The sequence below is a fragment of the Phocoena phocoena genome, chromosome 5 (assembly GCF_963924675.1).
Source record: "Phocoena phocoena chromosome 5, mPhoPho1.1, whole genome shotgun sequence".
Classification (NCBI taxonomy): Eukaryota; Metazoa; Chordata; class Mammalia; order Artiodactyla; family Phocoenidae; genus Phocoena; species Phocoena phocoena.
Window position 1 is genome coordinate 53,551,691 of NC_089223.1, and position 23,147 is coordinate 53,574,837.

Consider the following 23,147-nt stretch of genomic DNA (forward strand, 5'->3'; position numbering starts at 1 on the left):
TTTGTGCTTGGCTTTCCACAGAGAGGCTGGGTGGAGATGTCTTGCAGTGCTTCTCTCCAATATGAAGTGATTGTTCGAGTGTACCCTCCTTGATTCCCTGAAGCCTGTGAGTAGAATGAAGTAAATGCAGATGTGTTTGTATGTCCTTTACAGATATGTGGAATGTGGCTGAAAGTTTGGGACTAACTTGCTTGCAGGTAAATAGTCCAAAGATGGGGTCCAGTTGGAGGTCATGGGAAAGTCACAGAGAACCAGCACCATTCATGAGGGCCAGGGCAAAACCAAGTCATCAGTGGTGGGGGGACCACTGATGTTGACAGGGATGAGAGAACAGCCAGCACTCAGACACTGCAGATGAAAAAGGCTGAAAGAGAGATGCTCACAGGCAGGACTAAGGTGAGGTTCTGGGACACAACAGATCGACATGGGAAGAGCTGCCTCTCTCCTGTTACTTAAGCTTACCCTGCTGAGAGGGGAAGATCCCAAACCAAGGAGAACCAAAGAGACTGAACTAAATTGAAAAACTGTTTTTTGTTTTTTAATGTACAAGTGAATAAATAACTTTTTTTTTTCCTGTTGCATGGAAATGGAGGCCCATGAGCAAGTTAGGTTTACTTACAGAAGAATAAAGAAAGTTACATCTGAGGTGTGACTCTTTTCTTATTTCCATCTCCCACTAAATCTTAGTTCTTATAGTAGGTCTGCGTTATACTCACAGTTGTGTCCCTAGAGTTTAGGCTTATGTTTGATCAGTCAATAGTTATTTGTTAATTGAATGAAGAATGAACTGGTTTGGAGATCTCAGTTCTGTTTTATGTTTGCCCTTCTTATATACAAATAAGTTTATGTAACCAACCAGGCCAGACTGAGCCCAAAGCCCTATGGCAATCAAGTCAAACTTCTGCTCAAACCATCCCCTGGCTTCCCAGGTGCTCCTTAAACTTTAAAGTTTATGTCCTTGTAGTGACCTTCCAACATTCCCCCACACCAGCTCTTTGCTTTATCTCCTATATCTCTCCCCTCTGCTCACCCCATTCCAGCTACTCTGGCCTCTTTGTACGACCTAGAATACATGGGGCATGTCTGCTTTTGAAACCGTGCACCTCAGATTGGGAATTGAACCCAGCCTAAACCCAGATTGGGACTTGAACCCACAGGGCCAGGACTCGAACCTGGCCAGAACCCTGATTGGGACTTGAACCCACGTGGCTGGGACTCAAACCCAGCCAAAACTCACGGTCTTCCAACTGAGCTCACACACCTGGTTTCGGGACATAATGAAACTCAGGTTCTTGATGTCTCATCACAGAAAGAATTCAGTGAGAGACAAAGTGATAGGTAAGAAGTGGATTTATCTAGAGAGAAACACATTCTACAGACAGAATGTGTGCCATCTCAGAAGGTGAGAAAGGCACCAGGGTATGGGGTTGTCAGTTTTTATAGGGGTGGGTAATTTCATAGACTAATGAGTGGGAGTAGGATTCCAGCTATTTCAGGAAGGGGTGGGGATTTCCAGGAATTGGGCCACCGCCCACTTTTTGATCCTTATGGTTGGCCTTGGAACTGTCATGGCACCTGTGGGTGTGTCATTTAGCTTGCTGATGTGTTACAATGGAAGTTGACTTGTCTGCCATCTTGGACCCATTTGGTTCTAATCCATTTATGTCCTCGGGCTATGTAATTCTTTCAAAGGTTATGCCCTGCCCCCTTCCCTCCTCTTTCACTTTGAGCACCTTTCCCTAGATGTTCACCCTTAGGAACCCCCAACCCCCTCTAGTCTTTGTTCAAATGCCACCTTCTCCTTGAAACCTTCCAGTCCTTACTGCCCTGTTGAAAATTGCAACCTACCCAATCCCACCCTAGAAGCCTTTTCCTGCTTTATTTATCCCCATAGCACTTAGCACTTTTCTAATTCATATGTATATTTTTTAATTTGTATTGCTTATGGTCTGTCCTTACTAAAATGCTCCATGAGGATAAGGATACGTGTTTAAAATTTTCTTTTACTGCAAGAATATTGCTTGGCATAAAGTAGACTCTTAACACACCCTTGTTGAATTTATTGAGTTGAATTGAGTATTGGTTCTTTCCTGGAACTTCATTCCTAGAAATCTCTCTGAATCACCTCTTTTCTGGCACACAGCCCTGTTCAGCTCCCTGGAGATATACTGTTTTCCTATTCTTACAATTGGCTTTCAAAACTTTTCTAATCACCAATCCCTATTCAAGGAGGTTATCTAGCTATTCAAGGAGTTTAACTAGAAGTCTTATCCACCTTCTTTGATTTTTACTCTCTGTTGGATCATCTATTTTCTGAGAAGACCCTCTATTTCCTTCATGTCACCGTCATTCTCCACCCCCAGTCACACTGTTGCTGTTGGCAGCCTTGACCCATCTGTTCTGTAATCTGACCGTAAACAAGTTTCACTCACTACCAATGTTAACATATTGAATTCTCCCATTTACATTGCAACTACTCTTAGCCTAACTGGATTGAAGCCATTCTTATACATACATATTTTTGGAAAATTTTTTCCAGGATATGTGGGGAGTGGAGAGAGTAGGAGGGTGGGGAAAGATGGGAATTAGGCATAGTAATTATATAATGAACTCAGGACCCTCCACATTCAGCACACTTTTTTTTTTCTTTTATTTAAAACAGTTGGCAGGGATTTTTGAGATCCATTGCCTTAATTTACAGAAATGAGCAAACACTGCCCTACAGATATTAAATTCTTTCCCAAGGTCACCAACAAATAAGTGGTAGAGCTGGTAACAGAACCCAGCTTTTCTATTTCTCTAGCCAGTGCTCTTTCTGTTCTATCATGCGACCTCCCAATAAGAATATTTCAAGAAAATCATTTGCCTTCTTCCTCTCCATCACCATCTCTACCTCTCCTCTCTTCATTAGTTTTCAAAATTTTGATTTAGTGGAGTTTATGAATTCAGATAATTACACGGTCCTTAGGTTTTGTCATGAAGACACAATCTTAGGGGGTCATAGGTGGAACCAAAACGCAACTATTTTATTCGATTCCTAGTTCCCTACTTTTCCCACTGAAACACATTAACATTTTATGTGTGGTATTGAAGTTAATTATCAATTCCCAGTTACAACCTATGGAGTTAATATACAATATGGTCAGGTTAAAATAGGTATTGTGTACAAAATTTGTAAAAATGACTTGAATAGTTTCCTAATTATATATGGAAATATAATTAGTGTCTTGGTAACATTGGGAATCTGCTAACATTACATCATGGTTCTAAACTGGATGGGAACAAATATGAAAGTATTCAAATAAGGATGGTGTAATTATATATGCTGGGTTTAAAAATGGCAGATTGCAAAAAAAAAAACAAAAAAAAGCCACAATCCTCCTTGCCTTCATGTTTATATGTCCTTTGCAACGTGAGTCTGCTGGACTTGTGACTTGCTCTGGCCAACAGAATGAAGCAGAAATGACATTGCACAAAATCTGGGCCTAGGTCTCAAGAGTCCTCATATGCTTCACAGGTGAGTTCCAAGTTTCAGCCTTAACAGGCCTTGGAAGCCTGCCCAGACACATGAGAATAAGCCTGGGCTAGCCTGCTGGAGGGCAAGAGATCATGAGTAGTAGAGACAAGGTGTCCCAGCTTAGGCCATCCTGGACCAGCCACCTTCTAGCCAGCCCAGCAAATGACCACATATGCATATGTGAACCCCATGAAGACCAGAAAAATCACCCAGCTGAGCCTGACCCAAATTATTGACCTGCAGAATTCTTGTTTTGAGCCACTAACTTGCAGCGTGGTTTGTTATGCAGCTAATTTACACAGATTACTCAGCTAACCATTTAGTTTAGTAGCTAACTAATCCAGGTTAGGAAGTCTTTTCTAGTGAATTCATTTATAATATTATTGCTGAGTCAAAGCAAGGCATTATTTAAGGATGGATGTGCCTGTAGTCCAATGTTCATTTTGAGTTTTAGTTGGAAATTATAGACTTGCTAGTTTTAGCTGTGGGTTCTATTTTAGCTTCAAAGCTTATCTCTGGAGTCTTAGAAACAGGAGAATTTTGTTTTATATGTACTATGTAAATAAGATGATGTTTTAAGCCTGTGGTGGTAATAAAAGTGAACCAGGAATTAGAGAACTTAATGTTTTTCTTGACCTTCCACTGATACCCTGAGGCTGTGTCTTCCTAGTTAATGCAGAGTTCTCTGCAGAGGAGGGTAAATTCCAGGCTCTCTCCTTGTCAGCATGTAGAATGAAGTGAGGGAGGTGAAGGAAGTGGCCATCCCGATATGAGAATGGAAAGTTAACAAAAACAGCAGCAATAACATAACAACAATACTTTGCAAGTTAGTCTAATTTGTGTTGATTGTGTATTTCAAGGATATCCTTACTTGTCCTGATAAAAACTAGGAATGATGCACGTGTAGAGAATGTAGCTTATTAGTAAGAAGGCCATAGAACTGTGTATGTTTCAGCCTTCCTTTGTGAACTCAGCTGTTCCTCACATCACCTTGTCTCATTTATTACCAACTATACACGAAAACATTCTCCCCTTTAGAAGGATATCAAGGCTTAACATTTGAGTATCTTGCATGCTGAGAAAAAGGACCAAATGCAATCAATCATACAGTAGTTTTAAATGGCAGCTTTAAATACCATGCGGAGATACAATAATTATATAGATGAACAACATATCTAGCTTTTATAGAGATCTATTTAACACATTGCAGTGTGAGAATGAAACCACTAGATGGCAAAAGAATGATTCTAATCACTGAAGCTTTTTTCTTTCTCCAAACTAAATGATACAACCGTTTGAGCTAATTAACTCTGTCATTAATTCAATGGAAGGGTTAATTAGTTAAAGTGAGGCATAATAGTTACTGTTTCCAAAAATATTTTAACCTTTAAAAAAGTCTCCATTTCATTTGTGTTGGGAACACCAAGGAATGAGGATTTGGCTTGCCAAGAATAAATCCACATTTCTTTTGGTTTAAAAAGAATCTGACGTTAGAATGTTAGAATCTAACATTTAAAGTCGATGACAGTGAGTAGACACAGAGCTCAAATATGCTAAGATCTCCCTGAAATTCAAATGAAGTTAATTGTCTTACATTCTGGCCCCAAATTCATATATAGGGCGAGGAGATTAGGGAAAAGGAAATACCCTTTCCTTGAGTGAATTTGGAAAAAGAAGATTCAAGAGTAAGTTAGGTTTAACTTCCCACTTCAAATTATTGTTTAGCCAAGCCAGGTTATTAGGCTTAAAGGAGAAAGAAGGAGGATGGAAGTGGGGAGGGGTGACGGAAAGAATGTTGAGCTAATTATACAATAAAAGACAACATTCTTAAGTATTGCTATGACTTTCCTTATGTTATCTCTTTAAATCCTTCCCATGAACCCATGAGATGAGGAGTGTTATTACCATCCTCATTTTATAGTAGAAGAAACTGAGGCTCAAAGTGGTTAACTAGCCAAAGATTACCTCGTTCATAAGTAGTAGAATCACATTTTGAACCCAGGTAATCTGAGTCCAGAGTCCTTGCTTTTAGCTATTCTACTCTCCCACCCCTGAACACAAGCTAAAAATAGCATAGCCTCAGTTTTTGTACTTCTATAAGAAAATTTGTTTCATACATAGCATAATACATAATAAACAGTATACTGACACAATCTAATATATAACATAAACCATATATATAGTAAAATTGACTACAGTTTTCTTAAAATATGTTTTTAACATAATTGACTTCTTTTTACAAGGGAGAAAGGACAAGTTAAAAGCCAGGGAATCCAAGCTATTACCTGGGACATTTAACAGTATTTTCCTGGAAGTACAAGCTTATATTTTGAAATTGAAATGGTGCCGTATCTTAATTGTTGACCAGCTGTTTTGTGCACCTCCAGGAACAAACTTGGAAGCTTTCCCATGTTCAGTCAAGGCTCTCGAATTGGCCTCTGTACATACTTGTATATGTGTGAAAGTGTGAATATGTGTTGCTGAACGAACTCAGTCATACTGAGAAGGAAAGGAGACTCAGTCTTCCTGTATCAATTATTTTTTCAATGAAGTAGGAATCAAAGTTGCCCCCGCCATTATTGGGGGCACTAGTGAATCTTAGTAGGTCGGATGGTCTTAATCAACTTGGCTGAATAAATATATTCAGTCCCTCTGATTGAAGCTGGCAAATGTTGACTGAAACTGCAAATTAAAATGAGAAATTTATATTTAAAAGCCATAAAGCTTAATAAGAGTGAATACAAGGCTTCCCTGGTGGCACAGTGGTTGAGAGTCTGCCTGCCGATGCAGGGGACGTGGGTTCGTGCCCCGGTCTGGGAAGATCCCACATGCCGCGGAGCGGCTGGGCCCGTGAGCCATGGCCGCTGAGCCTGCACGTCTGGAGCCTGTGCTCCGCAACGGGAGAGGCCACAACAGTGAGAGGCCTGCGTACCGCAAAAAAAAAAAAAAAAAAGAGTGAATACAATTTAAATAGTTAAACCCTCAAATGATGTGTTTTGGAAGTTGGTAGCATTTATAATTTTGGAATTATTAAAGCTTAAAACTGTAGGAAGACTTTTTGACAGTATATATACATATGTGTGTATATATATATATGGAAAGAGACTGAGAGAGGGAGACATGGAGTGATTGTGGAAATTGCCATTCTCAAGCAAAAATCCCACCTGCTTTGGCACCGATGCAATCTGCCTGTATTATTCCTCCTTCTTGTATTGGTCTCACCCTTTTATTTTGTAAGGACTTTGACTCCTGCTGATGATCTTGTCTTCCTGTTGCCATCAACATCCATTGGACAATATAGCCAACACCCAGCCTTCTGGTACCTGTAATCTTGGGACATTTACCTCTATCCACATTTGTGACATTGTCATCCTCTGGAATGCTCTGGGATGAATCACTAACCATCATCTATCCTTCAGGACCTCTCACTTCCCTATTTACAGTTTACCTTTTCTCTCACTTCATTATGATCTCTAGTTTCTTGCCTTTTTTTTTTTTTTTTTTTTTTTGTGGTACACGGGCCTCTCACTGTTGTGGCCTCTCCCGTTGCGGAGCACAGGCTCCCGACGTGCAGGCTTAGAGGCCATGGCTCACGGGCCTAGCCACTCCGTGGCATGTGGGATCTTCCTGGACTGGGGCACAAACCCGTGTCCCCCGCATCGGCAGGAAGACTCTCAACCACTGCGCCACCAGGGAAGCCCTTGCCTTTTCATTTTTTCCCCAAGTCTAGGTTTTAGGTTTTTTTTCCCATCAGGGTATATCCATTGTATGATGTCTTTTATTCTCTTACCAGTGCCGCCTTCTTTTATTTTTCCACTAAACTGCAAATCTCATCTTGCAGGACTTGGGATCAATGTGAGTAAATTCCTCATTCTGCATTCACTCCTCAACTCTCAGCATGTTTTCTTCTTTCCACAGCATGCTGTGGTATCTTATTTTATCCAGAACAGTTTTTAAAGAAAATAAATGTATTTATTTATTTGTTGCTGCATGCAGGCTTTCTCTAGTTGCGGTGAGTGGGGGCTACTCTTCGTTGTGGTGCACGGGCTTCTCATTGCGGCAGCTTCTCTTGTTGCAGAGCACGGGCTCTAGACGTGCAGGCTTCAGTAGTTGTGGCACGTGGGCTCAGTAGTTGTGGCTTGTGGGCTCTAGAGTGCAGGCTCAGTAGTCATGGCGCACAGGCGTAGTTGCTCCGTGGCATATGGGATCTTCCTGGACCAGGGATCAAACCCGTGTCCCCTGCACTGGCAGGCAGATTCTTAACCACTGCGCCACCAGGGAAGTCCCTGTCATACCATTTAAACGAGCAATTCCATTTCTAAGAATCTGTCCCATAATACCTGCCCACGTCGGACAGGCTGGGGCCTCAGCTCCATGTTGCCCTACTCTGGAACCCTCTTGAATGTATCTGTTTTCTGCTGCTGCATAGCAAATTACTTCAGAACTTAGTGGCTTAAAACAACAAACATTTATTTTGTCGCAGTTTCTGTGGGTCAGGAATCTGGGCATGGCTTCACTGATCCTCTGGCTTTTAAGACTGAAATCGGGAATTCCCTGGTTGTCCAGTGGTTAGGACTCTGCGCTTTCACTGTCGAGGGCTTGGGTTCAATCTCTGGTTGGGGAACTAAAATCCTGCAAGCCATGCTGCATGGCCTGAGATGGTGAACAGTCTGTAGTGTGGAGAAGAGAAGGCAGTGTAGGACAGGCTAGTTGAGGGAATGGTTCACAGGAGGCTGAACAGTTGTCCCAGCTGGCCACTCCGGGAGCTGCAAGGCAGGCTTGTCTCAGGGCTCCTTTCTTTTCCACCTTTGCCTCCTTAACTCCTTGACCTTGCTGAGGAAGAAGAGACGACCAATTCCCAGGTGAGAGGCAGTTTTCCTTTCTCGGTCCAGGTATATATACTCTGGCAAAGTGTCCTTCTAGGCTGGAAGCCTCCTGGCCCTGATTGAGTGTCTCCCTGCCCATCATGTCATCAGGCTGCTGGGAGCTTCGCACCATGGATTATAGAAATCACCAGGTGAGGCATCTTCAGGGTAAGTGTCTATAGAAGAGACAGCACTGGTTCTTGCATTTCCTCCTTCCTTCTGAGTTCCATTTCCTTAGCCTCCCAGAGCAGATGCAGCTTGTGTCGTGGTTAAAAGCACCAGCTCTGCAGTCAGCCTGCCTGGGTTTGATATCTGGCTCTGTAGATCTCTAGCTATGTGACCCTGAGCAGATTACTTAATTTCTTTGTGCTTCAGTTTCTCCATCAAAAAAGATACCCCACATCCAAAGACAAAGGAGAAGCCGCAATGAGACGGTAGGAGGGGCACAATCACAACAAAATCAAATCCCATAACTGCTGGGTGTGTGACTCACAAACTGGAGAACACTCATACCACAGAAGTCCACCCACTGCAGTGAAGGCTCCGAGCCCCACATCAGGTTTCCCAACCTGGGGGTCCGGCAACGGGAGGAGGAATTCATCCAAAACAGTTTTTGTAACCCAAATTTTATGGATTAGAAAGCTGAGGCTCAGTGACATTAAAAACTCATACATGGTCCCCTGGCTAGAAGTTGGTAGAGCCAGGTTTTCTAGCTCTGAGTACAGTGATTTTTTTTTTTTTCCTTAGAAGATTTTGAATAATCTCAGGAAAAGGATGAACACATTTTTATGTATGTTAATTACTTTCGTTCTGAAATTAAATTTTATTGTTTTGATTTTTGGTAATAGAAATCTGACCAGAGGACAGATTTCCCTGCTATTGAAAAGTAGAGCATTCCTGTGAAACCTTTCTAAGGTGAAATGGCATAAAGTGAAGCAGCAGTTACCTTAGCACACATCTTGCTAACAGACACACAAAATAAGCCCAGATAAAGCACAGATGCTCATGGATACAGTTCAAAGCTATGGTGGCTTGATGCTGGGATGCTGCGTGTAGTTCCCAGGAGGGAACTTGGAGGTACCGCTCTCCCAGCTAGAGGTGTGAGCTGCCTCTATAAGTGCTCACTGGAAAACAAACACTGAATGCTATTTTTGCTTTTTACCTTCTTTTGTGAAAGTGAAAATCCTCTTCAGATTTCTTTCCAATAGCAACAGGTACTAATGTAGGTCTTTCATAAAGGTGGAGTGGTATAAAGCAAACTTTCTTTTTTCCTTTTTTTTGGATATTTAAAAAAATTGAAGTATAGTTGACTTACAATGTTTCAGGTGTACAGCAAAATGATTCAGTTATACATATATATCTATATTCTTTTCAGCTTCTTTTCCATTATATGTTATTACAACATATTGAATATAGTTCCCTCTGCTATACAGTATGTCCTTGTTGTTTATCTATTTTATATATAGTAGTATCTGTTAATCCCAAATTCCCAATTTATCCCTCTCCCCCTTCCCCTTTGGTACCCATAAATTTGTTTTCTATGTCTGTGAGTCTATTTCTGTTTTGTAAATAACTTCATTTGTATCAATTTTTAAGATTCCACATACAAGTGATATATGATATTTGTCTTTCTCTGAAAAGCAAACTTTCAAAATACGAGGGAGACCTGTATTAGCTATCAAGGAAAGGTGCATGAGTTTACATATTATACCAGCAGGTGGCGCCCTGAACATGCAATCTCCTGTGAAAGCAGATCAGAATAATTTAAGGTTTAGAACCACGGCTCTGGAGGAAGAATTTTGGTATTTGGTCTCATTTTGGAAGTACCTTAATGTATAAGCTTTCCACAAACTAATTATTTAGTGCAGAGAATGTCAACCCCTGGTTTTACGGGACATCAGGAGGTCTGCAATTACTTCAAAATGTGTCGGAAAAATCTTGTAAAATTATTAAAATTCTCGTTAACTTTACAAATACAGATTGCAAGCCTTTTAGGGAGAAGAGGCAGCAACTTAGATAAATGATACAATTTAGGAAGAACTGAAAGAATCATTTTCGTTCTCATCTAAACTATCTCCCTCAATGATTTGCAATAGTGCTCAAAATGATCATTTTCCCCTCTTCCTTACAGATAAGGCTTTGAAGAACCCAGTAAATTGCAAATGTGTTATCTGGATAGCCTACACCATTACAGCATTAGTTCTTATCAATACTGCCAACACAGGAATTAGATTAGCTTTAGGCATCTAATCACCTGGCAGTGATTTGAATGCAAAGGACAAAGGCCAGAAAATCAGATGGAGGAGAGGATTAGGAAAGATTGATAGCTTCGAGCGAGGATGTCTAGTTCCCTGGAATGGTTGCTTTTGATAATTTTATCCACTTTTATACCTTCTCTTACCTTCTGTCCTCTCCTTTCCTGTCCTCCCCTCCCCTCCCGTCCCCTTTCTCTCTTCCTCTCCCTCTTCTCTTCCTTCCCTTCCCTTTCTTGTCGTGGAGAGGAATCCCTGAGCCCTTCACACCACCGTAACAGTGTGAAGAAATCCTCCTTGACAAGTGGATACACTAGAGGTAGCTTGGCCTGAGCCGTCATGCCAGTACTTTCCCCTCGTCTGCCTAAAGGTCTGGTTGCCAGGAGAGGGGACTGCAGAAGCAAGAGCCTCAGGGGCGGACCACCAGAAGTGGGAGCCAAGGGGGTGTTGGGGAAGTTGAGCTGGAGCAGACCTCCCACTCAGGGAACTCTGCAGAGTAACGGCCTTGGCAAAACACCCCCCACATCCAACTGACCAAAAATAAATTAAAAAGCACGCACACATTCACTCCCCACGAGAGCCAGCATTTAGACAGCTGCCACCAGAGGGCACCCATGTCTTACAGAGACCACAGCAGCAGCCCCAGATAAAAAGATACCATTTTCGTGGGCTTCCTGGTGGCGCAGTGGTTGGGGGTCCGCCTGCAGATGCGGGGCACGCGGGTTCGTGCTCGGTCTGGGAGGATCCCGCATGCCGCGGAGCGGCCGTGAGCCATGGACGCTGGGCCTGCGCGTCCGGAGCCTGTGCTCTGCAGCGGGAGAGGCCACGGCAGTAAGAGGCCCGCGTACCGCAAAAAAAAAAAAAAGAGACCATTTTCCTTGAGTTCCTTCCCTCGTTAGAAAATGCCAAGAGCTAGAAACAGAAAAGAAGGAGAGGAGGACTTAGCACACAAAGGGAAAAAAGCGAGATCATTTAATGTTTATACACTATTGAAACAGACGATTCAAAAAATATGACAAAGAATAAATACATTTCACACCTGTATAACAGTATCACCAGAGGCGCTAGCCAAGGTGTATCTGAGCGCCTACAACTCAGTGATTAAATCTGGAGCACTCATCTCATCCATTCACTTCCATTCACTTATTCATTCATTTGCTGAGCTCCTACTAAGTGCCCCAGCTACTGGAGGTATAATGGAAATAAAAATCAGATATGATCCTTGTTATAAAAAACTTACTATTTAGTGGAAGTTACAGATATTAATAAATAATGCTAATGACCATAAACTGGAAAGTGTTCTGAGGAGAGAAACATGATTCTTTAAGACCATATAAAAAAGCAGTCTCACCTGTAATCTCCAACTAACATGTTCTGGGGGGAAATTCATGTAATTATTTTATGTATTGAGTCTGAAACGTAGAAATGAGAAGGGATGCTAAATTGGGATCAAAGGTAAATATGATTCTCAAAGTCTCTCTCTCCTTTCCTTCCTTCCTTCCTTCCTCCATCCCTTCCTCCCTCTCTTCCTCTCTTCTCCCCTTTCTTTCAGTGGCTCCCTCACCCTCACCTCACCAGGTATTCCCTCCATGCTTGAATGTGAATGCAATACCAGCCCCTGGGAGTGGTAACTGGTTTCCTTAGTGAACAAAAGGGACTGATTTGCACAATCTAGATTTCCGTGGGGGTGAACCTTGATCAATAAAAAAATGGGAGCCTGGCACATAAACTCTCTTTCCTTTCTCTCTTCCAGGAACCACTCTGAGGATTAGCTCCTTCTTATAGCCTTTCTAGAGAAGTTCCCATATAGAATAAACATGCTTGTGTTAAATTAATTGAACAAGGAGGCCATTAGACTGATACCTTAGCAGCCCATGTAAGCGACCCAGAACCTTAGCCTGCAATGCCTCCAGGTTAAGAAATCAAAACCTAAGGACAACCAATCACAAACAACCAACTAAATTTTCCCAAATAATACAACTGCTTGTGACATAGCCAAGGAAATAATTTCCTTGTTTTGCTTCCACTTCTCTGTAAAAGTCTTTCCTCTAGCTCTTATCAATGGGACACTCCTAACCACTTCCAGTTTGGTGCTGCCCAATTTGAGTCAATTTTTGCTCAGATAAACTCTTAAAATCATAAATACGCTTCAATTAATCTCTTAACACCTGCTGGACAACTTGCTGGCTCCCTGTGAAGGGAGAGCCACATGGTGGTGCGTGACTCTATCAATCATATCACATCTTCCCTTTCTTCCCTTCCCTTCCCCTCTTACTCTCTGCCCTGGCCTTTCAACCCCCAACCAAAATATTACCATCTCGATCTTTGCCAAAGCTTCGCTTTCTAGATAAGATGCTATCTTTGGTAATGATGTAACCCATTTTTGGTAATGACACAAATATTTTTAGAAATTGCTGGGGATTTGCAAACCATCAAATGGGGAATATCTTCCTACTTAGTTTCTTTCCCACCTAGGGTTGTGGGCAACCTGAGCACAAGGATTTGTATTTTAGTCTTTGAATTCCCAATCTCTAGAGAGTCCTGGCACACAGGAGGCGCTCAGCAAATGCTATAGCTGATTTAAATGAAACAGCTGAAATATCTAAATGTCATATATGTGCATTCTGCTTGAAAATAACCTTATATTTACAATACAAATTGATCAGTGAAGTTAGTCAAGTAGAAATTATTTGCATCATAAAATAACATCTTAGAGGAACTGTGTAAAATAAGAAAAACTCATAAAGTTTAGTTTGTCATAAAATTGGTTTGCACAAATATTTTCAGGATCATGTTTATTTCTCAAAGAAACATATGTACCTGCTAGAGCCATTTGCAATCAAAGATCATTTGTGACAACATTGAAATGTTCTATAAAATGTGGACCTTTCTTGATATATGCAGAATATCTAAACAGATTATGAAAATATTCACATAAATACACATAGTTAAAGTAGCTGTTCAAAAACTTAAGCCCCTTAAAAATGGCTTGTCCTCCATAATGTATGGATTAATAACAAATATGTTTTGCCCACTAATGTGAAGTGTTTCTGATTTGCCTTGTTTCTGTCCTCTCAAGGACTAATCATTTAAGTTAGGGCCGGGGGCTTCTACCCAGAGGTGTCAGGGAGGCTCAGTGTTGAGTTTCTGATGAGCTGGGGAGGCCATCTGTGGCACCCAACAAAGGAGAGACGAGCTCTGCTCCAATTCTGGGCTCAACTGCTATAACTTAACCCCAGTTCAGTCCCCTCCTTTGTAAATTGATGATTAGAACACTGGCCTGATCTCCAGCGTTGTTGCATGGATCAAAAGAGATAACATGTGAAAGTGCTTTGAAAAGAGGAAAGTGCTATTTAAATGTGGTATCATTATTATTACTCAGAAAGAACATTTAGCTCATTGCTTAGTAATGGTGAGGCAAACAGTGTCACTAAATAAGACAATATAATGGTCTTAAGAGGCTCTAATTCAGTTTCTCCTTTTTATTCAAGCACACAATTGCATTCTAACACTCCACAGACAGCCTGAAATGGGCCCTGTGGAGGCTGATAAGGAAAATTAGAACTAAGAGCTATTTGCTCCCTCATTTTAATAACTGAGTCAAAAGGAGCAGGCACTTTAATGCAGCAAAGAAGGAACACTTTCTCTTGGGCCTCAGCAAGATAATGACACCATTACAAAGTGGGCCCTCCGCAATAAAGGATGCAGGCTGTGCTCAAAGGGAGTTTCCCCTGCATTTGAAGACAGAGAAAGACACCATCACCCTCAAAACAAAGTGCCCTCAATGTGTAAAATCGGACTTGGATTTACCATTCACGGAGCATGGTAATTTTCACAGACCTTTTTGAAAAAAATCATTCGAGATAAATGGGCCCTCAGTTACAGAGATACCAGCTGGATATCAGTGTCTTTCCATGCAATCCCCTTCATTTGTATATTGTAGGGGAGGAAAAAGTTTTTCTGGTTCTTCTTAGGCTCCCTGGCTGGGTCTGAAAATTAAACCAACAAAGACAGATTAACAGGAGAAAAGTGTACAGATTTACATAAATTTTATGTGGCTTGGGAGTCTTTGTTAAGTAAATGAAGACCCTAAGAAACACACCTGAGTATTTATGCAAGGTTTGATGAAAAGCAGGCCCTCCTATAGACAAGCGATGGGTCAGAGTACGGGGCAAGTGCAGCGAACTGGGGGAAACTTTGCAAGGTCTGTTTGTTCGGTTTCTTCTTGGTGTCCCTTTGTCTTTGGAGATAAGGATGCTCTTTTCCTCTGAGTATAGGGATGGCACCTCCCACGTGAGGGTTATATGACCTGTTTCAGGGGAGAAGGCTGTTGCGGGAAGGTCAACGTGACCTTCTTGCTTCTGCTGTTTTCTGAAACTCCTTCCACTTAAAATATTCAATATGCCAAGGTGCCATATTTTGGGGGTAACATGTCTAGAACCCTATCAATATATGTGTAATTGCTTTCATCATAATTCCTAGAGATGGTTATAAACTTTTCATGAATGTTAACAAGGTAAACTACAGAATCCATACCTTGTTTAGGGCACATGAGAGAACCCATGGCTATGTGAACATACCTGCAGAAGGATGCTTGTGCATGCAGGTGTGGTTCTCTTTCTGTTAATGCCGAATCTCAGTGGGTGGTGATCCGAGGAGTTTGAAATGTTAGACCCAAACGGTCTACGAAGGATTCCAACTCGCCCAAGAACCGCCAAGAGTCGAGAGCCGCTGCAACACGCAAGAGGTTTATTAGGAGCCGATGCACCGGGGTTCCCTGAACCTCACGCAGGAGGCCGATGGGGAACCCCTAAAAGCGGAATCACATACTTTTTATAGGTTTATTTACTCATAGGGCGGGTATATTCTCATAATGATTGGGTAAATGTGGTGACTTTTGAATTCATTGGCTTAGGAACTTTTGCCCCACCTTCTGGCCGTTATAGTTGTCTGTTCATTGTGGCGGTTAGGGCGTATACCTGTTACGGGCAACTGGAAAATTACCCGCTGTCTGGCAAGTCCCCGTCAACTGAAAAACTCCAAGAATTGGTTTCGATAGGGAGAAGGAGTGGCGCACGATAGGGAGAAGAATTGGTTTCGATAGGGAGAAGGAGTGGCGCACGATAGGGAGAAGAATTGGTTTACGGGAACAAGTGAGGGGGTGGAAAGTCCCTAAAGGCCCCACATTCCCCCCTTTTTTTTTTTGTAACTAATTTCAATCATGGAATTTCAGTTTCTTTTTGCGAGTTTTGGTATTGTTGCCTTAGCATTAAAACTTGTACCGTACTAATGCGTTCTCTAATAAAGGCTATCAGGCGATTCAGAATGTATGGTCCAAAAGTTAAAAGCAACAATAAAATAATGAGGGGCCCTAACAAGGTGGAAACTAAAGTAGTAAGCCAGGGAGATTTATCAAACCATGATTGAAACCATCCTTTTTGATTTTCCCTTTCCTGTTGTCTTTTGTCCAGGCGCTCCCTAAGTTTGTCCATAGTTTTGGTAATAGCCCCAGAATGATCAATATAAAAACAGCATTCTTCTTTTAGTGCAGCACATAGTCCGCCCTCCTTAAGGAACAGCAGATCTAATCCCCTCCTGTTTTGCATTACTACTTCTGAAAGCGAGGTGAGAGATTCTTTTAACTGAGTTATGGAACTTTATAAATGAGTCTGGGGACCAGCTGAACTAACACACAAAAATCGGTTGAAGCTTTAAGGACCTCTAAAGAAATGCAGGGGGTCAATCCTGTGTTATATGCCCATCATCCATCCGGAGGAGGGAGGAGATACCCTGAGCCCTGTGGGAGGCTTAAATTGGCACAAAGATGTCGGTGGGACGAGGGGGGCGTTCCTACACATGTACCGTTTCCTAATACTGAGGCCAGGGTCAATTTACTATTTTTTTCTTGTTTCCATCGACATTGATCTGGAGTGTTAACATTATTATAATTAGAATTATATCCTATAGCATCATAATAAGGGGGAGGAGCAGCATAGTAAAGCCAACAGGATTTGGTAGCCTCCGGGTTTGTGGCATTTAAAACCTCAAAAGCCGCCTGGACCAATGAGAGCATTCGGTCCCAGGGGGGTCTTGGGCTTGATTGTCATTCTTTTTGGCTCAGAAGTTTGGTTTTTTATCTCTGGTAACGCTGTGGGAGGGGCCAAAGGTAGCGAAGAGTGCCTTATCTCAGGGTTGGGGCTTATAGGAACTGGAGTAGGGGTTTCAATTTTTAGTTTGATGGTCATTAGTAATCCATCATTATATCTTTTTTTATAAAACCTGATTCCCCATGAATGGCCATTTATCCAGTTTTTTATCTTTTTTTCCTGGTTCATTAAAAGAGATCTTAAGGGGATGGCACCATTTAGTACATTCAGGCCTATAAGTTAAGGGGTTGGTTGGGTGTGTACAATTGGCTGTCATCTTAATAAAGTCCCAACCAGAGGTGGGCTTCCAATAGGTGTCTCCTGTGGTTTCATATCCCCAGCTTTTGCAATAAAAGTTTTCAGTTCCTCCACATTTATAATTAAGGGACCTGTGGCGATGGAACCCGGGGCATATGTAGAAAGCAGGAGCTCTGAGCCCAGTCCTCCGAATCCCGTTTTTGCAACCCTTTCCGGAGGAATCAGCTCTAGTTGATAAAAATTTTGGAACATTATGTTGATCATAATAGTCTTCTAAATCCCAACCGGGAGCCCCTATGGCCAGTTTACAAACATCAGGAAAAAGGTTTGGCCACCAGGTCCATGGGGGAGCGATATTGCTAACAGACCATATTACATCTCCAGTCTGGGAAATTACCTGCCAGGTTAAACGCTGGGGCAGGTGAGGACTAAAATTACTCACAGTCAGTAGGGGTAACAAAGTTAAAGTTATAAGTCTGATGATCGCAGAAGCTTGAGCTTGAGCGGGTTGCTGGTCTTTTGGGCTCGCCATTCCGATGTTGCAGATGCTGGTGCGGCCTTCACGTGTGAAGCGTGGATCCACGCAGCGATGCCGTCTACCTTTATAGCCGTGGGGGTGGTGAGCAGGACGATGTATGGTCCTTTCCACCGAGGCTCTAGAGTCTGGGTTCGGTGCCGACGGACGTACACGGAATCTCCGACTTGGAAGGGATGAGCCTCTGCTGGTGTTCCTGGTCGGTAAGCCTCTGCCAGCTGGGACCACACCTCCTTTTGGACCAACTGGAGTCCCAACAGCCTAGCATATAAGTCAGTGTTATTCTGGCAGTCAGGACTTAATTTTTCCCTTAGCGTAAAAAGAGGAGGTGGGGCCCCGTATAGTATTTTCAATGGAGTAAGATAATAGCGGGAGGGGGTATTTTTAGCCCGGAACAGGGCTAAGGGAAGGAGCACCGTCCAATCTGTACCGCCAGTCTCTATGGACAATTTAGTTAGGGTCTCTTTTAGAGTTCTATTCATTCTCTCTACTTGTTTTGAACTCTGGGGTCTATAGGCACAATGTAATTTCCAATCAGTCCCCAGGTATTTGGCCACACCCTGACTTACCTGGGCGACGAAGGCGGGACCATTATCTGATCCTATTACCTTTGGTGCCCAGAACCGGGGGAAAATTTCTTTTAAGATCTTTTTGGCCACCACAGTAGCTGTCTCCTTCTTCGTCGGGAAAGCTTCTACCCATCCTGAGAAGGTATCTATAAAAACTAGAAGATACCTGTTACCGTACCTTCCAGGGCGTATTTCAGTGAAGTCGACCTCCCAATAGGCTCCTGGGCGGTCTCCTCTGAGCCTTTCTCCGACCTCAAGTTTTCCTTTATGGGAGTTTACCTGTTGGCATGGAATGCACTCTCGTGCAATCTGCTCAGCTAATTTAGTTAGTCCAGGGGTATCATAACCTGTCTTGTGTAGTAGGGACATCATCTTTTTGGTTCCCAAGTGTGTCCATCTGTGAATCTGTTGTAGCATGGATTTTGCTTGTTGAGGAGATAATGTTCCTTTAGTTATGGCTGGGGTACTTGTTCCCCTATCATTTGGTTTCCCAGGACTCTCATCTGATAGTTCTAGTATGATTTCCCATAGAGCCATTTTTCGTGCCATCCTATCTGCCATGTTGTTGCCTCTTGTCACCGGGGTATTGTCCTTCTGGTGTCCGGGGCAATGAATGATGCTGACTTTAGTGGGGAGCATGAGGGCAGCTAGCAGTGCCACTATTTCTTCTTTGTTTTTAATTTTTTTGCCCGCCGAGGTGAGCAACCCTCTTTGTTGGTAAATGGCCCCATGGACATGGGCGGTAGCAAATGCGTACCTACTGTCCGTATAGATGTTTACCTTTTTGTTTTCTGCTAGTTCCAATGCTCTAGTCCTGGCGATTAGTTCAGCCCGTTGGGCCGATGTCCCTTGCGGTAATGCGGCTGCCCAGATGACCTCTTTCCCGTCTACCATGGCAGCTCCCGCCCGACGTTTACTTTCCTCTAGGAAACTGCTTCCGTCAGTAAACCAGGTAACGTCGGCGTTGGGGAGGGGCTGATCCATCAAGTCTGGTCTGCTACCGTGTGCTGCAGCCAGTACTTCCTGACAATCATGGATGATGGTAGTGCTTTCCAGGTCAGGGTCGGGTAGCAAGGTGGCCGGGTTGAGTCCTGTGGCTGAGGTAAACTTAATACGATCTGAGTTTAACAGCAGGGCTTGGTAATGAGTCATCCTGGCATTTGTTAGCCATCTGTCGGGTGGCTGGCGAATTACACTTTCTAATGCATGGGGGGCTGTTATCGTTAGGTTCTGCCCCAAAGTCAGTTTGTCAGCATCTTTGACCAAAGCGGCCACCGCGGCGATTATTTTTAAACAGGCGGGCCATCCTGCTGCCACAGGATCCAATTTCTTTGATAGGTACGCAACCGGGCGATTCCAGGGGCCCAGTTTCTGAGTTAGTACTCCCTTTGCAATACCTTTATTCTCGGCCACGTACAGATGAAAAGGCTTAGTGATCCTTCCCCCGTTCCTTTTTTTAGGGCATTCTCTTGCCCAATGACCTTTTTCTTTACAGTAGGCACATTGGTCCTTGTCTAATGGCCGCCTTCTATCCGTTGTTCGCCCTTCCTGTCTATTTCTGTCTCTACTGTTTCCTCCTCTGACTACAGTGGCCAGTATCTTATTCAAATGTCTTTCTTGCCTCTTATCTCGTCTTACCTCACGAGCCTCTTGTTCCTTCTGCTTTCTTTCTTCCCTTTCTTTCTCTGTCTCCCTCTTATTATATACCTTATCTGCCTCTTTTACTAAGTCTTGAAGGGAGAAACCTTGCAGGCCATCCAGCCTTTGTAACTTCTTTCTAATATCAGGGGCCGCCTGGTCAATAAAGGCCATTGCTATGGTGGCCTTATGTTCCTCAGAGGTTGGATCATAAGGAGTGAATCGTCTAAAAGCCTCCATTAAGCGTTCTAGGAACACGGTTGGTGATTCCTGGGGCCCCTGAGTTACCTTTCTTACCTTAGCCAAATTCGTGGGGCGCCTGGCCGCTCCATGGAGACCCGCCACCAGAGCCTGGCGATACATTTTCAGGTGCTCCTTACCTTCCAGGGTATTAAAGTCCCAATTCGGCCTGACGAGTGGAAAACCGGCATCAATCTCATTAGGCAACTGGGTAGGTTGTCCATTGGCGCCTAACATATTTTTTAGCCTCCAGGAGAACCTGTTGCCTCTCCTCAGTTGTGAGGAGAGTCTGGAGGAGCTGTTGACAATCATCCCAGGTGGGTTGGTGGGAGAAGACAAGAGACTCTATTAGAGCAGTAAGAGCCTGTGGGTTTTCAGAGAAAGTAGGGTTATGCATCTTCCAATTATAAAGATCTGCAGAGGAAAAGGGCCAGTATTGAAGGGGCCTATTCCCGTGGTTATCGGGGGGGCCATATTCTCTAAGGGGTAAAGCAGTAGAATCCGGGGAAACAGCCCTCCGGCTTCTGGTGCCCGCCGAGGGACCCCCCCTTTCCGCCATAACAGGTGGCCCTACTGGTGCGGAGGGTTGTGAAGCTGGGGGTCCTAGGGGCGACATGGGATTTAGGGCCGGAGGATAAGGAGGTGGGGAATCTAGAAGAAGCAAATCAGACTGCAGGTCAGGATATATCGCCTTTGGCGGGTCCGGGGCAGCAGATGACTTTTCCGTGTCTGGGGTTTTCTTCAGGGCCAATATCTCCGATTGTGCTGGAGCGCATGCAGACGTGCCTGTTGAGGAAACAAAGGGCCGGACCCACGGAGGCGGGGAGAGAACTAGATCTTCCCAGACCAAGATATATGGTATCTGGTCTGGGTGTCCGTGGGGTCCTGTGTTAAAGACCCTAGACTTGACTAGCCCAACCTTATCTAACAAAAAGATCCTTCGGGTGGCCACCCTGTCTGAAATGTAGGCCACTCAGAGGTACACAGCGTTTGCCATTTTCCTTTCCTTACTTCTACCGAAAGGTTGTGGGCCCTAGCCCTAACTTCAGTCCAGTGGCTTAGGGTAAGAGAAAGAGGAGTCGTCATAGTTCGTCCCATTGTCGTCCGTCAAAAGAAAGATAATAGTACAGAAAAACAATAAAATTTCAAAAGACACACATTGATATTGCCGCCGCGAACTTAAACCCGAAACCAACTCAAATTCAGATGGCAGCTTATATAACCTGCCAGAACCAGCCGCCGCGAACTTAAACCCGAAACCAACTCAAATTCAGATGGCAGCTTATATAACCTGCCAGAACCAGATGAAGGGGAGACAAAATTTGTTTCTCCTTCCAGATGGACCACCAGGGCGTCCCCCGGGGCCCGTGGACACCAGCTTTCGGCACGTCTGCCTAGCCAGGAGTCCAATACAGATTCCACAGCAAGCCGGTTCGCACGGCTTTTTCCTAATGGCGGCTAGCAACAAACAAACGACAAACAAACAGACAATTGGGCTCGAGCCTACCTGATACCTCCGACTCCCGATGTTCTTGTGACCTGGGGGCGAGTGGGGATCCCGGACGAGCCCCCAAATGTTAGACCCAAACGGTCTACGAAGGATTCCAACTCGCCCAAGAACCGCCAAGAGTCGAGAGCCGCTGCAACACGCAAGAGGTTTATTAGGAGCCGATGCACCGGGGTTCCCTGAACCTCACGCAGGAGGCCGATGGGGAACCCCTAAAAGCGGAATCACATACTTTTTATAGGTTTATTTACTCATAGGGCGGGTATATTCTCACAATGATTGGGTAAATGTGGTGACTTTTGAATTCATTGGCTTAGGAACTTTTGCCCCACCTTCTGGCCGTTATAGTTGTCTGTTCATTGTGGCGGTTAGGGCGTATACCTGTTACGGGCAACTGGAAAATTACCCGCTGTCTGGCAAGTCCCCGTCAACTGAAAAACTCCAAGAATTGGTTTCGATAGGGAGAAGGAGTGGCGCACGATAGGGAGAAGAATTGGTTTCGATAGGGAGAAGGAGTGGCGCACGATAGGGAGAAGAATTGGTTTACGGGAACAAGTGAGGGGGTGGAAAGTCCCTAAAGGCCCCACAGAAATACTAAATAAATCACTTCCAGGTGAACCACGGAGACTACTCTCAATGCTTACCACACAGTGCCTGGAATATAACAGCATTCTGGAAATATTTATGGAATAAATGAGCAAATGAATGAATGGCATCTACATTCTATAATGACAATGCTAAAAAACAAAATTCAACTGAGTACGTTTTAAAGATCTTATTGGCTTTATGTAATGATTCATGAATCGGGCAGTATCCCATGTAGCAGAGAGAAAGGAGTTTCCAGGAGCTGTACAAAATGAAGGACTTTTACAGTCAGAAGTGAGTGGGAATGAGGAAGTTACACTAAACAAAAAAGAAGGTTGGTTATGGCAAAGTCACTTTCCTTTAGGGGATGGTAGGGGTCTATCAGGCAGATTACCTACTGGTGCTGATTATGTGATTCTTGACTGACTGGTTTAAGACTCTGTTTCTGGGAAGGCCAAAGCTGAAATTAAGTCTCAGTTTGGTGACATGGGGCCTAGCAGAAGTGACTCCATTTTGGGCCTGTTGTCTTGTTTTTAAGAACAAGAAAAATAGGTATGCTGTAATACTTAATTCCTAAACTTATAATATATGGTTTTAGATGTTTTGCATCGGAAGGTGATTGTTGTTCTTGTGTTTCATTGTTTTTATTGACAGTATTTCTTCTGCCATTTAGCTTCAAAATTGTAAGCTAATATAGAATTCTGAAATATGCAGGTCAGTGCTAGAAAAACCTTGGGAATAATGGGTTATAATGTGTGCTGAGGATTCTTTCAATTCCCGTGTAGAGCGTGTGTGCACACGTGCTTCTGAGTTCCTATAGGTGAAAGTCTGAGAGCAGCTGGGGTGCCTGCTTCCATATGCCCAGGCTTTTATTTGGATACTGGTTTTATCCTTTCCTGGCTGTGTGATTTAGGCAAGTTATTTAACCTTCCTGGGCCCTACTGAACATTTTGGCAATAGTAGTACCTTGCATGTGATTGTTGTGAAAATTTAGGCAGTTAGCGTATAAAGAGTACCTCTATTTTTTGTCCAATA